This window comes from Lathamus discolor, chromosome 3 (assembly GCF_037157495.1).
Source record: "Lathamus discolor isolate bLatDis1 chromosome 3, bLatDis1.hap1, whole genome shotgun sequence".
Classification (NCBI taxonomy): domain Eukaryota; kingdom Metazoa; phylum Chordata; class Aves; order Psittaciformes; family Psittacidae; genus Lathamus; species Lathamus discolor.
In genome coordinates this window covers 27622962-27640510 of record NC_088886.1, presented here as the reverse complement: position 1 = coordinate 27640510, position 17549 = coordinate 27622962, and the positions used below count along the sequence as shown (strand labels likewise).

Sequence of the window (17549 nt, the reverse complement as noted above, 5' to 3'; positions counted from 1 at the left end):
GAAACAACCTAATTTCTGAGCTGCATTCAGAGCAGCTGAGCTTCTGGTCAGTCAGATTTATGGCTTTTGATTATATTTCTACAGTGCCTGTCCTTTCTCAAATGCAATATGAGATCTGGTGATCCTGTCAGTGCTCTTTGAGAAACTATTGCTTTTTCTCCCAAACCTTAGCAATAGAAAATTCCCTCAAAGACCCCTCCTCACATCCTTCAGCTCCAGACTGTTCCACAACTGCCCATTTGGGGTAACTCATGGGTGTGCAGGCATTACTAGGTGACAAGGCACTGTTTGTCCCAGGATGATCCCTACCTATTGAAAGCCTTCCCCTCATCTAGTTTTTTGGCCAACAGTCTCTCCCTGCTTCCTAAGGGCCTTGCTTACTGGCCTGTAATATCCAAGTCCCTCATACAGATGTTGTAGAAAGGATTGTGGGGTCCTGCAAAGTGAAACAACAGTATTCCATTTCTTCCACTGTGCTTAAGCAATGATGTGAGAGCAAAGAATGAGCTTTATCTGAGACAAATACTGCTTTTGGGCAGGGAAGGAATGAGATCAGTCGTTCCACATCAGCACTTCCCTTTATCTTGTTGTTTTCTGCCCTAAGTCTGTCAGGGTCTGTGGCTCATCTGGTAATGAGTCTGCAAACCTACAGGCTGGGCATTATCTTGCCTGATTTTAGTTATCTAAAGCTTAGACATGAAGTCTAAGATTGTCATCTAGGCTCTCTCTTTGGTCGGTGAGGAGTGATAAACAGCCCATGCCATTCATCTTACCAATTCTAGACATCTGCCTTAGGTTGGTATGATTCACACTTTGGAAGCTCCTGTGCTACCCACAAACTCTTCGGGAGTCTTAGGTGAGCATTGAGATCTGGACCCCTAACTCTCGCAGGGCTATTCTTTTGAGAAGTCCAGGAGTGGGGTTTCTTTTTGTTGGTTTTTTTTTTTTTTTTTTTTTTTACCATTTTTACCATTTACTATGGATGTGATCTGTGCTCAGCAGTCTGTTGAGATGACTGTGCTGATTTTGAAGGAGGTGGTGTTCTCCCTGTGATGGCCCAGAGGAGCAGAGAAGGTTTCTTAAAGTGAGAAGGTGATAAGTACTTTGTCAAATGCTATCATTCTGCTATCAATTTTTCAATCAAGTGGATTTTAAGGCCAACACTTCAGAGCTGATGAAAGAATATGGAAGCCTGATTTCCAACAGAATTAGAGATCTCAACTATTTAACCTTGTGTTATTCTGTGATGTGATTGCTTATCCCTGTGTATATCTTTGAATGGGAAGGACTGCAGGCATTCCCCACCCAACACAGGATACAGACCTCAAAATACAGAGGGGAAAAATAGAGCTTAGAACTGGGCTAATCTTCTCAGGTTGCTGCTGGGAGCACAATGGTGGCAAATTGCTGTGGCAGGGGACCCTGCTCTTCAACCGAAGACCGGAACTCGGCTGATAAGACAATAACAGTGTGTTGGCTCAACTGGCAAACACATACCTTTTAGACAGACTGAAAATGTTACATTGAGAAGCTGTTAATACACCGTTGTGTAAGGTTCCTAATGGACTGGAGCCAGAATGCTTCATTAACCACACACATATAAAATATTCATTGAGCTTGGGTTTTGTTGCCAAGCTGGAGAAAGGGGGGAGAAGCTTTGTGTATAGAGATAAAACTGTCAGTATTGAGGGCTGGAGGGAGGAGTTGATGTATTCTGAAATCCTTTATCCTTTTTAAGAGGGGAAGGATTTCTGATCTTTGGCAGGGGACTAAGGGGTGCAAAGAGGATTAAATGAAAGACTTGCCAGGTTTTACATTTCATGTTTAATTGTCCAAGGGGTGAAGGTAACGTCTGTCTCTGTGCCAAACTCCCTGATCTGTTCTATACCATGTGGGCTCTGCAAATTAAATCCAGGGTCAGTCTTTAGAAAACAAAATAAATGTGAAAACCACAACTGTGTTCCCCCAAAAAAATGGTTTCTAAATAGAAGAGAACTTTCCAAAACACAGGAGAGTAAGGACTCTGCTAATAGGAAGTATAAGCACCAAGTTTTCTCTCTGGCAAACACGTGTTCGCCTGGTTTTGTCCTGGTTTTAGATATGCAGTAAAAGAAGCTGTTTTCTGGGTGCTGAATGTACAATGAACTTTTAGAAGAGATTTGGCTGGGAGTTGGGCTTGATTTGCTGTTGATGCTTGAATTAGCAGACAATAAGGCAAATCATAAAATTGTGTTTCAGACTGAATGAGTAAACATGAGTGCAGAAGATACTGTCCATGTGACCCGTCTCTCTTGCCAGAAGGCGATTTTGTGTATCCACTTAAGCAAGACACATGGCGAAAGCACAACAGTCCCGCTGAGTAGGAAGAGGCAGGCTGTGGTGTTGTGTGGGATTGATAACTGGGACTACAAGGCCAGGAAGGAGCATGTGGTTGTTTGCCTAAGCTCTGGAGTCTTTGTATCTTGTGGTGTCTGGGCAACCTTTGAGAGGATACTAGAAAGGAGCTGGTGACCTTTGTCATGCATCATGTCTGGTCATGGCTGTATGAGCACCAAGAAAAAAATGTAAGGGGGAACTGCAGGAGGCAAAGCACAACATTTTGATAGGAGAGGATGGTAAAGAACAGGAACTCCATTACAGCATTGCCCAGGGAGGTTGTGAGTGCTCCATCCCTGGCAGTGTTCAAGGCCAGGTTGGATGAAGCCTTGGGTGGGATAGTTTAGTGTGAGGTGTCCCTGCCCATGGCAGGGGGGTTGGAACTAGATGATCTTGAGGTCCTTTCCAACCCTAACTATTCTATGATTCTATGAAATACTTGTCTTGGACAAACAGAGGTGCAATGTGTGTCTGAGGAAGTGATGTGGGAAGAAGACTTCTTAGAAACAGGAGAGAAGCTAAGAATGAATGGGAGGGATAGTCTCTTCTGAAATGGAGGCAACCAGGCTACTGGCACTGAGGATGAAAAGTAGGGCATTTTTTAAAATTATTTGAGATGAGGACCTGGAGAACACCGCACTCACCCTGATGACAAGTTCCCCAGCAGAAAAGCTCTGTGCCCTCATGGCAGGATATGACACCCACAGGTAAAGGTTCAGTTTGTAAATAAAACAGAAGAGTCTAAGCAATCTCACAGTTAGAGAAGCCACACACAGATAGGCAGCTAGACCAAGACCAAAAGTATCTCTGCTTTTCTATAAATATTAAATATATACAAAGTGAGGATGGGTGAATTTTAATGTACTGGCCTCCCAGATATCTTACTGAATGAAGCTAATCAGTACAAAGCTGTACTATCAGGATATTTATGTAGAAATGACAAGAATAGTTTTTGCCGTTGGAGGAGTGACTCATAGTGTGTTGGAAATCAGAATCCAATAAGATAAATCAGTTATCTGTATCATCATTTACCACCCACTCTCTGTGTTTGCAAGTTACCATGCCAAATCAAGAAAAACATTTTAACTTTACCCTTTTTAACAGCTGACCATGCAGTGATAATATCCATGAACTACTAGGAAAGATCAGAGGGAATAGAAAGTATACTAGAAAAGAGACTGAAGAAGATTTGTCCTAGTTAGGATATAAAGAACAAATGTTAGTCAGCATTTTTAAACACATTAATAAAAAGGAAAAGACACTTTTAACTAAGACTTTGCTTAATCTTTAGCTGTTGCACTGAAGAGTTGCTTGTCTGTAGTGATCATTGCATAGTTGAATTCAATACTTTTGCAGGAATAATAACATTAAGAAAATTCCAAAGACCATCACGATATTCTTCTTTAAAAAACAGTTTAAATAACATTAAAGGAGCAGGTAAAAGAGCTAAGAGTGTAAGTAGCATCCCTGTAAATTGGAGAAAACATATCTCATGAGTTCCCAGAATATGACTAACCCCCTCAAAAGTTACTGCAATTAATCAGTGGCGTAAGCGGGATTATCAGAAATAAAAAGGTGTCCTTTAAAAAGTGCAAATCATGCCTAAAAAGGAAAACAGAGAGGAATATAATTTCTCACAAGTTAATTGTTAAACTATAACAACACAAACTAAAATAGTTTGAGGAGTGACTCACAGAAGACATGAAAACTAAAAAGCTTTTCCAAATGCAACAGGAGCTGGCGGTCTGCCTGCAAATGGTGGGTTCAGCAAATAACCGAGGTGTGAATGGAGCAATCGAGGTCAGTAAGACCACTATACAGCAGATAGCAGAAGGCACTGGCTGCATAGCAAATAGCAAGTCCTCCAAGGTTTGAGCTTAATAGCCTCTTATTGAACTGTTAACAGAAAAGCTTTTAAAACATCAATGAAATGAACAGTAACTAATCAGCAGGACAAATTATATTCATTTGAATGTTTTAAGTTACTCTGTCATTTAAGTTTTGGGTTCAGTCAGCCTTGATCCCAGAAGAGGTAAATAATGTGACACCAATCTTAAAAATGGTCCCAGCAGGGATTACAAAAACCCTATAGACTACTTAAGTCTGGCTTTTGTACCAGGAAAAACTGAGAGAAAATTACAACAGATTAGTGGCGGTATACATAAATACGATATATTGTGGATGTGTTAACACGGCCTTTGCAAATTAAAGGCATGCACCACAAACCCTGGATTTCTTCAAAGGAATGAATAATCATCTAGAGAAGCATGTGACACTTAATATACTGTACTTGAGGTTTTGAATGGATTTTGAAAAGGTCTCGCCAATGTACAAAGAAAAGGATAACTATAATTAGCCAATTTTCACAGTGGAAAGTGTTCATGCTGCTTATAGTGATCCCCTGGGGGAGTGTCACACCTTATAGAGCTTCTGGGTAGGGGGAGCTGTGTTCATCATGTCCTATCTGGAAAAAAGATTTAATAGTAAGGGGAGGGGATGGAGCTTGCTCCTGCCAAAAAATCACTATGACAGTGATAACTAAAGCTTTTTGGTTCTTTGCAGAAGGGTCTTGAGAGCCTGTGCAGTACAGTAGCAGACAAAAGTCAGTGTTGAAAAGCATAAATAATACAGGGGAAAATAATCTTGACCATTCATGCCTCCAAGTAGTTACATTTGCTATGGTTTCTATATTCAGGCAAATGATTAATCAGTCATTGTTGATGATTTTCAAGAAATATCAGACCAACATTGGAAGTCCTGTAAATGACAAAGAGAAATTTTGGGAGTTATTTGAAATTACTGGTAACAAAATAAACAGCTTATGCTCTGCAGTTTATACAGGAGAGAGACAGAGATGTTGATCTTCCTGTAGTGTTCCTGCATCTTGGCTGCTGCCTGCATGACTGCTTACTCAGTTTCAAAAAGGTGTCTTAGAAGTAGAAAAGACATAGAAAACATAGAAAAAAGCAGTAAGAATAGCAAGAGTGTGAAATGTCTCTCTCTTTTTTTCTTTCTTTTTTTTTTTAGTGGAGAAGTCTAAATAAAGTAATGCTCCTCAGGCTTGAAAACTGAAGAAGAATGTGACAGAGCTCAAAATCATGATGGATATGACAGAGGTGAATGGGAACCGATTATTTCCTCCTCCTTGTGATACAAGAACTAGGGGTCTGAAAGAAACTAAAAGGATAGTAGCATAGAATAAAAGGAGTACTTTTTCATTATTATATTGTGGAAGTGATGACAGATACTGGAAATGGCAAAATGAAATAAACTAAAGATAGGTTCAGCCAAAATCCGGTAGGATTCATTCATCAGAAGCTACTAAACACAATGGCCTGTGTGGGCTTGGAGGTTGCCTCAAGTTCTTATGTTGTTGATGCCCAGAAACCAGAAAACTGTGACCATTCTCTTCATGGCCTGCACGGTATGTCTGTTAAATATCTGCTTTCGGACAGTGTTGCAGTTAAAATGCTCGGTTATATAAAGCTTGGTTTTACCTTCACCACCATTTTTATATCCCTTTTCTACCAAGGTTGAAACTGCTTAACTCTATAATGTTTCCTACTTTGTGCCATCTCACAGTTCTCTTTGAAATATTCCTTTTCCTTTCTTTAGGTTTGTGTGAGCTTTTGACCCAACTGCAAGTACTCAGCTTTTCCTGCTTGATCTTCTGTTTTCTGCATCCTCAGCTGTCGCTGAACCTGGGACATGAGCCTATGGATCCCTTTCCATACATGATTATCAGCATTGTGTGTTTTCTTTTAAAAATCACAAAATTCATCCAGATTCACAAAATCAGTTGATTTATAAGCCCTGATGTAACAATGCATGTAAACACAGGACTAAATTTAAGCATATGCTTAAGTTTTGTGGATCTCAACCACATGTTTAAGTGCTTTGCCAGATAAAAATAGCAGTATGATTTAACAGTAGGCCTGACTTTCCATAGTGCTATTTTAGTTTTATGCTGATTTAACTCCAGCTAACTCAGCCAGGATACAGAATTTGGTTTGGAGATGACAGCTTTGGTCCGAAAACAAGTTATTCCAAACCCTAGAGCTGGAAGCAGTTCTCTAGGACTCAAGATTTATAAGAAAGGGTGTGATGGCAAACTGTTAGGCTGCTTCTTCTGGATTCATGGTGTAAGCTTGAGTTTCATACTGGATTGCACAACACCCAGATACAAGTGGGTGTCTGGCCATGCTGACTATGTTAAAAGCATCCAGATGTGGATGGTTTTGGCTATGGAAACTTCTGTGCTTCAAGTGTGCTAGCCCAGTTTTTTTGGGAGAATATTTGGACTCTTCCTCTGGTGAGATTTTTTTTTTCCTTTTTTTTTTTTTTTTCAGCATCATTTGAAATGTTTAGACATAGTGGCTTGTCTATAATAAAATCTATAGATCTGCCCCTTGAAAGCAGGCCATTTCACCTGGATATCCTGAAAGTATAAACAGGTATTAGGAGAGAGAAAGAAGAAGTACTGCCCCTGATGTGAAAATCAACAAGGATTCAGTTCAAAAGGAACTTCAACAGTGTTTGAGAGAGGAATATCAGAATATTGTAAACATTACTCTGAAAAGATGAGATGCTACACCCCAGGTTTGATAGCAGTCCAGAGGCATGTAAACGAGACAGGAGACTGGATTCTTTTATTTCTAGTGTTGAATGTTTAAATAGTAGAATCACCAACCTGATTTTGCTTGTACATTTCACACAGAACTGTACTGTCGCCTTTGGAAAGGAAACAGCAAACAGGCTTGTCATAGAATAATCTAGATTTGTACTGAGTGTTTTCAGCTGCACATGAATAGCTGCTCTAGGATCTGAAAGGCTACTGACTTGAAATGGTTGAGAACTCTTAGTTTTGAGTCATCTTATTGAACATATTCTTTTATTCTAATTGGCTATTTAGTAGGGGAAAGGAAAAGGCACAAGAAATCCCTTGAATCATTTGTAGGAAGGATTGGTCTTGCTCCATTGATACCCTTAGTCTAAAAGACATCCTCTAAACGATTTTCACTGAACACTAGGCAAAAGATTGCAGTGGAAGTTTCAGCACACTCCAGCAGGTAGGGAAAATGATGAATCAGGACAGCAGGTGGAAACCCATAGGTGCCTACGGATGTTGGTCCTGTCTTGAATCTGAGCTGCTGAACTGCCTCATGTGTAAAATCGCTTGGGTTTGTGACAAAGACCAACAGAGACAGCTTCCTTGTGAACCTTGGGGTCATGTGGCTGACCAAAAGTTATATCAGAAAAGAGAAGAATAGCCAGGGAACACTGAGTAATGTTCACAGTGCTGTGCAAATGGCTGGGGTTTTCTAAATTTTTTTGCTCTCTAATGGAGACTGCAAAGGTCACTGATGCCTAACTCTTGTGTACTCCTCTAAAATAAAAATGGTATGTGATGTTATAGAAAAATTAAAAGAATTTCTATATCTCTCAGTTGCATCCGTGACTTACCCACCCATATTTGTACTGAAGTCTTTTGGGACTGGTAAAATGAGTTTCCTTTTTGGGCTGGGGAAACGAAAACTAATGCCAGATTACGTAGGCAGCTTTGGGCTGATGTGAATGAAGCATCAAAACTCATCAATATCTGCAGATATTTTCTTGACAGTAGTAGAAAAAGACATGGCTAAAGCCCCACAGTGCTTGTATAAACATTTTTGCCAGCCTGCATGGGAAGAGTGGTAGATCCCAGGGCACACAAACAGCCGCCTGCATGCAGTTATGTGGAAAATTTGTCTTTCCATTCTGACACAGGAATGCTGAAATAGCATATTTCACCATGATAGTAAAGCCAGCCTAGATTTGAAATGGGTATCTGGTATCTTCTGCAAATAAGATTGCAGCAGATGGTTTTATTGCTCCCCAGTCCCAATCAGAAATAAGAATTCTTCTTAAAATACTGAGGGAAATGTTATGAAAAAGCAGTGCCAACTTTAGCTACTAAAGTGAAATAGGTGGAGAGACACAATGGCTAAAAGCAAAAGTAGAGGACTTGCCTTTAATGGGTACCTTGCCTAGGTATACCACATAAACTTCAGAAATATAGGCTGGTCTCACACACACATGCACTGTGCCTGAATGTACAAGAGAGGCGGCCTGAGTCAAATAAGCAAAGTAATTCTTGTTCACTGGGACCCCAAGTTGGGGTTTAGGAGCATGAGGCTCCATGCCTCATTTTACTACAAAGTTCTGTGTCCTTCAGCTGATTCTGCCGGTATGTGCAGGTACATATGCGTAATAGTATAGGCTAAAAGATTTGTGCATCTGAATATATACAGGGAGGTGTGCTCTTGCACTCTTGCAGAGAAACAGTGAAAGGATTCCTGAATTCAGTTATGCCACTGCTCTGGTTTTGGGACTGGGATCTCAGCTGTAGAAAAGTGCTCTCTTGGAAACAGCAAACAAACAGTGGGTTCTCCCCTCCAGCTGCTGACTGCAACACACCTCCAAGTCCTGGTGCAAGGAAGTGTTTTCATGTGAGTAGTTGCCTTTCCTAGAGCATTACATGCATATGAGCATACTCTCTCTGGGTTTTTACCAGAGAATGTGTAAGCATAGAAAACAAATTCTTTTTAGGTGCAAAACATCCATATGTCCACATATGTTTTGCTGTGTACCTAACTAGGAGTGGTGGGGGTGGACAGATAATAGCTTCTTTCACAGTCTAGTTGTCCAGCTTCAATTTACTGTTCCTTTTCCTTTGTGCTGACTTACTCGTTAATGCCAATATAACCTCTGTTTCACTCCCTTTCCGTCCTAAATGTAAATCGACTTGCTACAACCTGCTACTCTCTAGAAATTACAAAGCCTCAGAAGATAATTTGTTGCTGGTGCTGATAGCATCTGTTTATTCTAATGCACCAGCCAGTTGGGCTGTGCTCACCTGCAGATGGGTAGAAAATGACCTTCAGTAAAATAGCAGACTTAACAGTTCTGAAAGAGCATGTCCCTCTGCAGCTACCTGCTGTTCATCTGAAGACCAGGTTTATCAGGGAAGCAGCAGTCAAGCCAGTGCAGAGCAAGTCTGCCATCAATGATGCAGAAGGTGACCTACACCATTTTAGAAAGTAAGAAAAGATGGGAATGCTTACAGCAGAATTGTGGCCTGGAAAAAGTGTGCACCAGATCTTTCCAGAGTGCTTGGATTCCTTGCTTGAATGAGCATGAAAAGTGCCTCTGCTCCTTTTCCCACAAATGTAGAATTAGAATTCAATTCTGGTGCCCCACAGAAAGTCTGATTAGGACATTGTTGCTTGGAAAATTGGATAAATAAAGAAAGTAATTGAGTTTAAACTGAATAATTCATTGGAATTCTATTGGTTGACTGGTTTTGATAGAATTGCAATAGTGGCACAAAAAGAGCCTTCTTTGTATCTTGTGAATAAACAAAGGATGAATATTTTCTCTGGATAATGGAATAATTTTCACTTCATTGGAACTTCGGAGTATGTTAACAATCAGGTTCTAAAGTTACATAAGCAAATCACTGGGTTTTTCTAACTCCTCATTCTAGAGTTACAAAGCTGAAGAGCCCCCTAGTCTTTTGATATCTCATAAGCCCTACAACACTGGGGAAGTTGTAGACACAAAAGAAATCTAATTTTAGATCAATGTTTTAAATAGATTGCTATAATTATTAATAATTAACATTAATATTAATTAATTCAAGGACTTTCAATTATAATCATGCAACGAATTACATACTAAAGCAATGTAACACATGAACAAGCATCTACTATTGACTTTTGGAAAATAACTTTGGTCAACCTCAGTTGAATTAAAAAAAAAAGATACCTGGTTGATTATTATATTAATGTTGATATAATAACTTCTTATAGGCCTTTATCTTGCTCCCATGCATATTCATTTGTAGACTTAAATGGTACAGTATAAAATAGCAAATGGTATGTGAGTTGCAACTGCTTCAGTTACAGATCTGAAAGTGGGATTTGTAAGTAGGTTTGAAGTGTAAGCGTGTAATGTAGTTGAGTTTCTAGAGTTTAGTGGTGTGGTAGTGACTATGACTGGAAGGAGAGGTTAACTCCATACTGCTGATGTTAGCAGATGACAGAAAGGCTAGTTTAGCATAGTTTGGATCCCTTGATAGAATGGAAATAGCAAATAATTTTTCTTTTCAGGATGCTACAGGTAAAGGAAATTAAAACTCTGAGATTTACGTACCAGATGGAATAAACTGTGTTGAGAAACAGGAATCTGGGAAAGGACTGAGGCTTTGAATGGATAATTGGCTGAATGTCATTTCTCACTCCAGTGCTGTGGCCAAAGGGTTTAAAACAGTCCTTGGATCCTTTCTAACGCCTACTTGATATTCCCTGCTTATATACCCAGGGATCACTTTACTGCTGTGTTTGGCATTGGTGTAACTGCTTTGGGAACACTCCATCCAGCTGTGGTACCCACAATTAAAGAAGGATATTGAAAACCTGGATATCTTTCAGAGAAGAGCCACAAGAATGGCTGAAGGATTGGAAAACATGCCTTACAGTGGAGCCCATCTCCTTAGCTTGCCAAACAGCAAGTCAAGAAAAGATAAAGTCTGGTTCAAGTATGCTATATAAGGAAGAGAAATTCAGAAACAGAAGCTCCTTTGGGCAATAGTGCAGTAAGAATTGGTAGTCAGAAGCTGGATGGGTTCATACCATGTATAAGTCTTCAACTTTTAACAGCGGAAGCCATTCTTGGAGCAGAAGTCAAGGCTATGATTTATTCTGCCATTGACAGAATAGATTGGATTCTTTTTCTACCAGTTGCACTCTGGTTCATGCAGGATATTCCTTCAGAGCAGCCTTACTGTTGCCATAGTTTCAAAAGTCAAACTTAGATGACCATGACTGTCCTCTCTGGCTTTGTTAATTTATAGATCAGATTTCTTACTCCAAATTGTTCATGATCTAAATACACAAAATCCTTCAGATACCAATTCTGCTATCCGATCTGGATCTTAAACTCCATTTTCCAGCTTCATTGTAGGATTAGATAGTAAAAGCAGGAATTTGTGGAAGTACTTGTGTGTGAGATTTTGTTTGATCATATGAAAGGCTTAGGGACTAGATACTAACTTTAAAACCATTTCCTCATGTGTCAGATTCCCATATCAGCACACAGCCTTTGGTAGGAGGCACGGCAGGAGTTTTTGAATTAACAGCATCAGGCTTCTTTTCTCAAAGGCTTGAAGTCATAAGGATCCACCAACATTTGTGAAATGCACCAAGGAGAGCAAGGAAGAGAACCACCATGTGTCTGGTGCCGGGTCCTACCCCGATGTTCCCTTTAACAAAGCCTGAACTTGCAGTTTCAACTATCAGGCAGACTGTGCAGTGGCCTATAGCCTTGGTCATTATTCTGCCTTCCTTTCTAAGGAAATGTTTTCTACTAGGCAGAAATGGTATTGGCAATGGCACAGCAAGAAAGTCTGCCTTTCTGCTGCACATCGTGTGCATGCCCCACAAGAAGAAAGTCTGACTGAAATCTTTCCGAACCTTTAAAAACAAAATGGACATGGCACAGTTCACTGAATTCGGATTGAATCCAAGTATTTTTTGAATGTGATCAAAATTCTGAGTCTTGGATCTGTGTTCTTTCTGTTTTAGAAACACTGATTTCTGATCTGCTTCTCTAGGACCACTTAAAAGTTTTCAAATCAAACCAGAACTGTGGATTTTGCCACTTCCCTACTGGGCTGCTTTGATTTCTGAGGCTTGAGTTTACCAAAAAAGAGGCCACTTCACTTCCTTCTACAGAAAGATATTGTCACCAGGGTGATAGGAAGCAAAGAAATTTTGTCAAAACCTTGTTCTGAAATACTTATTCTATTCTATTCTAACTATTCTATGATTATATGATTTTATTTCAAGTTGTTTTTTGCTTACTTTCATGTCAATATGCTTTCTCTAGAGGCTCCTTAATAAGATTCATACTCTGCTATGATTGAAGTTCACTCTAAGTTTTCCACATTTTTATTGGATAAGCTATCTTTCCTTTCTTTTTCTCTATCCAAACTGTGAAAGGATCCCAGAACAAAGACCCAGTACTTGGCTGTGCTGGCTGTGGTACTGCTCCAGCCACTCCATTCTGACACCATGACAGGCCTTTTTGGGGAATCAGAACAAGCATGGTTACTCAATTGTCCATGCAAACATGTGCTTTTGAAATCCCATCCCCAAGGGAACTCTAAGGGATAGTTCTTTTTCTCTCTAAATCCTAAATATAGTGTCATTTCTGTGAATGCTTAAGGAGGGAACACACCCCTTTTCAAGGCAGCATACAACCTTTTCATCATTGAGGTCACACATTTGGCTGTTTTGGGAAGCATCCATACAACAGCAATGGTGAGGTCTTCTTGCTGATTTCCTGGACAAGGTTGAATTTCACTCCCTTAAGCACATTTTTTCATGGAATTTTCATCCCTAATGCATGTAAGTATAGCCCAGCTGTAAATGCTTCATCCTCTCTTCAGAAAAATTAGTCCAAAAGAGTACCACAGACTGATTGGGAAGCTGTCTTAGGGCAGGTGCTGTGCTGAAGTTTTGGAGGGGTTCAGCTGTGAACTTGGTGTTTGTAGTTTCTGTGCTTGTGTTAAATGTTTTAGCCCACTGTCAGGCATCCATGCCATTGCTGTTACACCATTGTAAGAGCATTTGCTCTTGGATTGCAAAAACTGGGCTGTACGCCAAATTAGCCATGTCCCCTTCTGTGTCGTTTTTGTTTTGAAATCTATTTTAAAGTCAAAATCCAGGAGCTTTGCAATATGGTAAGGAAATGCTCTTGACTAAACTAAGGTGCTGTAAGAACGTGATAGAGATGTAGTTTGTTAGTTCATCTGAAGGTATTTATTATCATGACTGTAAACTGATCCAAGTATTTTATTTATCAGTGGCTTATAGATATTCAAGATAGGTTGTATGATAATTACATTTAACATAGCTGTGCAGCAGTGGCAGAAATATCATTAATGATATCCTTTAAGACATGTCCTGATCCCTAAAGAAGTGCCTTTGTTTTGGGTCAGTTGGAGATCTCTGGAACAAGTCAATGATAAAACTGGAAATGAATTTCCCCTTCCCCACTGTCGATAGTGGGTCTCCTTAGGCAAGAAAAAGATTGCTATTGAAATTAATTTTGTGAGGATCCAATCAAAGCAAAAATCATACTAAAATATATTATAATAAAACTTAAAAGACAAACATTCTTTCTGGAGATATTCTGGAACAGCATTTCACCCGGAACAAGAAAATGAGGTGAGAAAGAATAAAAGAAATTGTTTCTGTTTTCTGGATATTGTAATTTATTTTTTTAAATAAATATATGGTAGATTGATGAAGATCAGATCGATGAAGACTTTGTTTTTATAAGGATCAAAGTAAAGTTATGTGTTAACTTGGGACTTCCAGACTTTCCAACCCAATGTCTTCTCTACTTGTATTTCTCCAGGTTTCCAACAAAACCAGATGAATGACTGTGCTTGCTCTCTGGGATAATATGTCTTTCAGGAGCCTCATATTCTCCCTGAAAAGAGGCCCTGCATGGTAATTTTTACCTCTTCACCCAAACTCTCTTTGTATGTAAGCCTTCCAGTTCCAAGCTGTTCTGTTTGTGTTCAGAGAGTAGAAGGTGAATCACCATCTTAATTAAGGTCAGTGTGTGATATCTTTGCTATTCTTCCAGCTATTCCTGGCTGGTGAATAAAGAGTTAAAAATAGGACAGACTTTCCTCTCCTGTAAACTTTGGTGATAGCCCAGTTTACAGAATGTCCTATAAACATTCTCAGTGATAGTGTGTTTTGATTAATATTCACATTTCCATCCAGATTTTTCTTTAAAAGGCTGAGTAAGTTGAAGGCTGACCACAAAATCAGTAGAATTGTCGTCTTTGCTCAACATTTCATTCAGAATAGGAGGGAAGTTAGGCAATTGGTCACACTGCCATTTTTTTCAGCCTAACTCTGACTTGAGAGATCTTTTTATTTTTAGTTCCCCTTGGTAAATTTGTTTGTGTCTATAACACATCAATTGAAATGTCTCAAATAAAATCCATTTCTCAGACTCTAGCTGGAACAGAAGTTGAAAATCAGGGTCAAGAACTTTAAAAAAAGAAAAGGCATGAAGACAGGTGAAAGAGGGAAGTGGGTTCTACATCATTTGAGTATTTTCTCTCAGTAACTTGTATGAGTTTCATTGTGGGCCCCAAGGCAAAGAATTTTCTACTTGGGCTGCAGGAGGGAGTGTTGAAGTGTTGGGAGAGGCAGGATGAGAAAGCAGATACGTTGCTTGGGCGGTTGTTCGTAGAAACGCATCGTTGGCAAACTAGCACAATAATTTTGCAAAATAAAAAAATCTTGCCCAAGAAGGAGAATTTTGCTGACAAGGTGTTAGGAAATAAATATCTGCTTTTATTTAACTCCGTTCTCTAGAGGGATTTAGCATTTTGCTGTGTAGATCTTTCATACCAAACTTTCAAAGTAAACCCAGCTCCTCTGCCAACATGCTTTTTAAAGGTGCAACTCAGCTCCATTTCAGCATTGTGTCTTGTTTGAAATATGTCAAATTCATTGTCTTTTCTGACTTACAGTGAGAGGCTGAGCTTTGGGATCTGTAAAAATAGTCGTAACATGATTGAATCCTACAGGAGTCAACTATGAACAGAAATTGCTAACATTAGACTGTGTGTGACTTCCCCCAGGATCAGAAGAGAAATCTCACACAGGTTCTTTGGTACCACTGGGAAGATTGTATCTGCATTCATCCCTCCATGAAAGAGGCACAGTCAGTGGGCAGTGCTGGGGACCATGTACACTACCTGCTAGTGCTCCAACTAGATCACTGTTTTTTAAGGCATATCATGTTGGTGCTAAAAACCAGTATTACAGGATTACCGAAGTGCTTGGATTCAGCTTGTTGGTGCTGCCTTTTTGTTAGGTTTGGAACAAGAATAGGAAATAAGAAAAAAAAATTTTGTCCTGTCTTTTGCCTGAATTGCGTTTCACCTTTCAGAGACAGTCCTGCGGATGTGAGCATCTCTCTCATGGAGGAGGAAAGGGTGAAGGAGAAGGGTCATCTTTTTTATTCAGCTTGTATTGGCATTGGAACACTTGTAGTTATTCCCCTGTCAAGGCACACTAAGTAGGGACGCCTCACAAGACAATATAAATGCTGTATTTTACGACCTGAATGCAAAACCTTCATTAGTTTCAACCTGCTTCTAGTAACGTGTCTAATGTTAAATTAACTCTTTTATGTGGTTTGTGTATTACACTCTAACCTCAGATTACTTTCATGTGTTCAACTTTCAGGAGTTCAGAAGTTTTTCAGGAAGAGCAGCAGAATGTGTTTTTGTCAATCTCTTTAGTTTTTGCGCCAAGCTGGGTTTCTAATGGGCAATTTGAACAGCAATGACTGCCTGGAAGAGCAGGCATGAGCAGGCGTAAGCAGCTTGCATGGTGCAGACATGTGTGAATGCATGTGCATGGGAGACAACTACCGGGACACTCATTTGGTTGAACTGTAATGGAGCAGGTCAAAGGCTAGAACAACCCAGTGACAAGCAGACCAGGATGAATTGGGCAGTCACATCACAGAGTCCTTATTTTCTTAAGCAGCCATGCTTCTAGAGATACAGGTAAGTGTATAAATGATAGACCTGGCAATGGTTCATGCTGAGCAACGTTGTGCCACGATGGGGGACTGGACTGACAACTCTAGGGCTGCTGTGCTTGATCCTTGGTGGGCTGCCTGAGCCTGAGTCAGATTTTTAGACTAAAACTCATACTTTCCAAACTAGATTTAAATGCCTTGGAAAATATTTCGGACGAGTGACCCACCGCCGGCTACTGAGGTAGGGTGAGTAGCAGCATGGCAATAGTCAGCGAGGTTTCATACTTGTCATGGTGTCATGTGGATTTCCTGATCTCCTGCCCTTAGAGCCAAGTATGCACAGCCTCTTACTCTACCTTGGCCCATAGTGGTCTTCCAGAGACTACCCATGTGAAGGATGAAGCTACAGGGGGTTGTATTAATGCACGTGGTGAGGCAGGAGCAAGGCAACTACATTATGGTAGGGCAGCACAGTGGTTACAGCAAGTTCTGGGGAGAGGGGGGGAAGCATGCCAGCATGCTGGGGCCATGTGCTAGGGATGCTCCACCCAGGTTGCCTGTGGCCAAGGACTGTCACTGTGATGGATGCCATAGCGTGGGCTGGCAGACGGCATCTTCTTCATGGCCCGTTCTCTCTCCTCTGCAGAAAGGAATCCAAGGAGCAAGGCAGCAGGAAGCTCCCAACTTCCCTGCTTCCAGTACCTGCTTTGCTCCTCCATGCTGCGAGCCCTCCCTGGAGGAAGAGGTGGGACCTCCTTCTGTCTCTTCCTGAGTGGGATGATCTCAGCATGAGTCACTTGCGGCACGATATGGACCCTTGTTCCTTTGGAAACAGCGCCCAACTAGCAGCTGCACAGCTCAGCACATCTCTGACGCAGCTTCTGGAATAGGGCAGGGCACCTTCCTAACCAAAGCATTCAAGGGCAAGGCTTGAGAGTGGTCTAATTTTCTGAATGGTTTTTGCCTGAGAGAGAGATGCAGTGAGCAGAAGAGGGTGGGGTTACTGTGGACCCATATCCCTCATTCTTGGTGTCCATTTAGTTCCTGCAAAATATTCACTTTTGAGACTCCAGGGAAAGCCACAGGAAGAGTAAGGTCACTACTAGAAATGTTAGCTGTTAACAAAAAGGGAGATCTTAGTTTGCTGGTCACTGGTGTCTCAGTAGGGATTCAATGGCTGAGGATTATTCCTGAAACCTCCACTGAAGTCCCAGCCTTTTTGCAGTGGGAAGGTGACTTTCTGCTGCTTGAGTCTTCTTCTCTGGTCTTCATTTTTAATGTGTCTCATGAGATTCTCATATATCTCCTAGATCAAGACCTTTCTTCCCTCACAGAGGTCTACCCTTCCCTCGAGTCATTGGAAAACACTACCAAAAAGCCATTTGTGTCTGAGTGACATGTTGGGCAGTTAATGAACCAGCACAGCTGTGTCAAAGCATCTCAGCAATGAATACAGGCTAAAATAGAAGCCACAGGCGGGAAACATGCAAACCCTTCCTGTGCCAGAGATAAAATCCAGGGAATGCTGGGCCGAATTGCTGGTTTTTCAC

The 17549-nt window shown here is 40.6% G+C and overlaps 1 long non-coding RNA gene across 1 annotated transcript in view; it reads left to right on the top strand.

Moving 5' to 3' along the window:
• The window catches only part of LOC136011838 (uncharacterized), a 70721-nt gene extending 64005 nt beyond the window's left edge, over positions 1 to 6716 (top strand). The window contains exons 6-7 of the long non-coding RNA XR_010611483.1: positions 5404 to 5492; positions 5992 to 6716. This is a non-coding gene — a long non-coding RNA (uncharacterized LOC136011838). The remainder of the gene's footprint in view (positions 1 to 5403; positions 5493 to 5991) is intronic.
• Positions 6717 to 17549: the final 10833 nt, after the last annotated feature.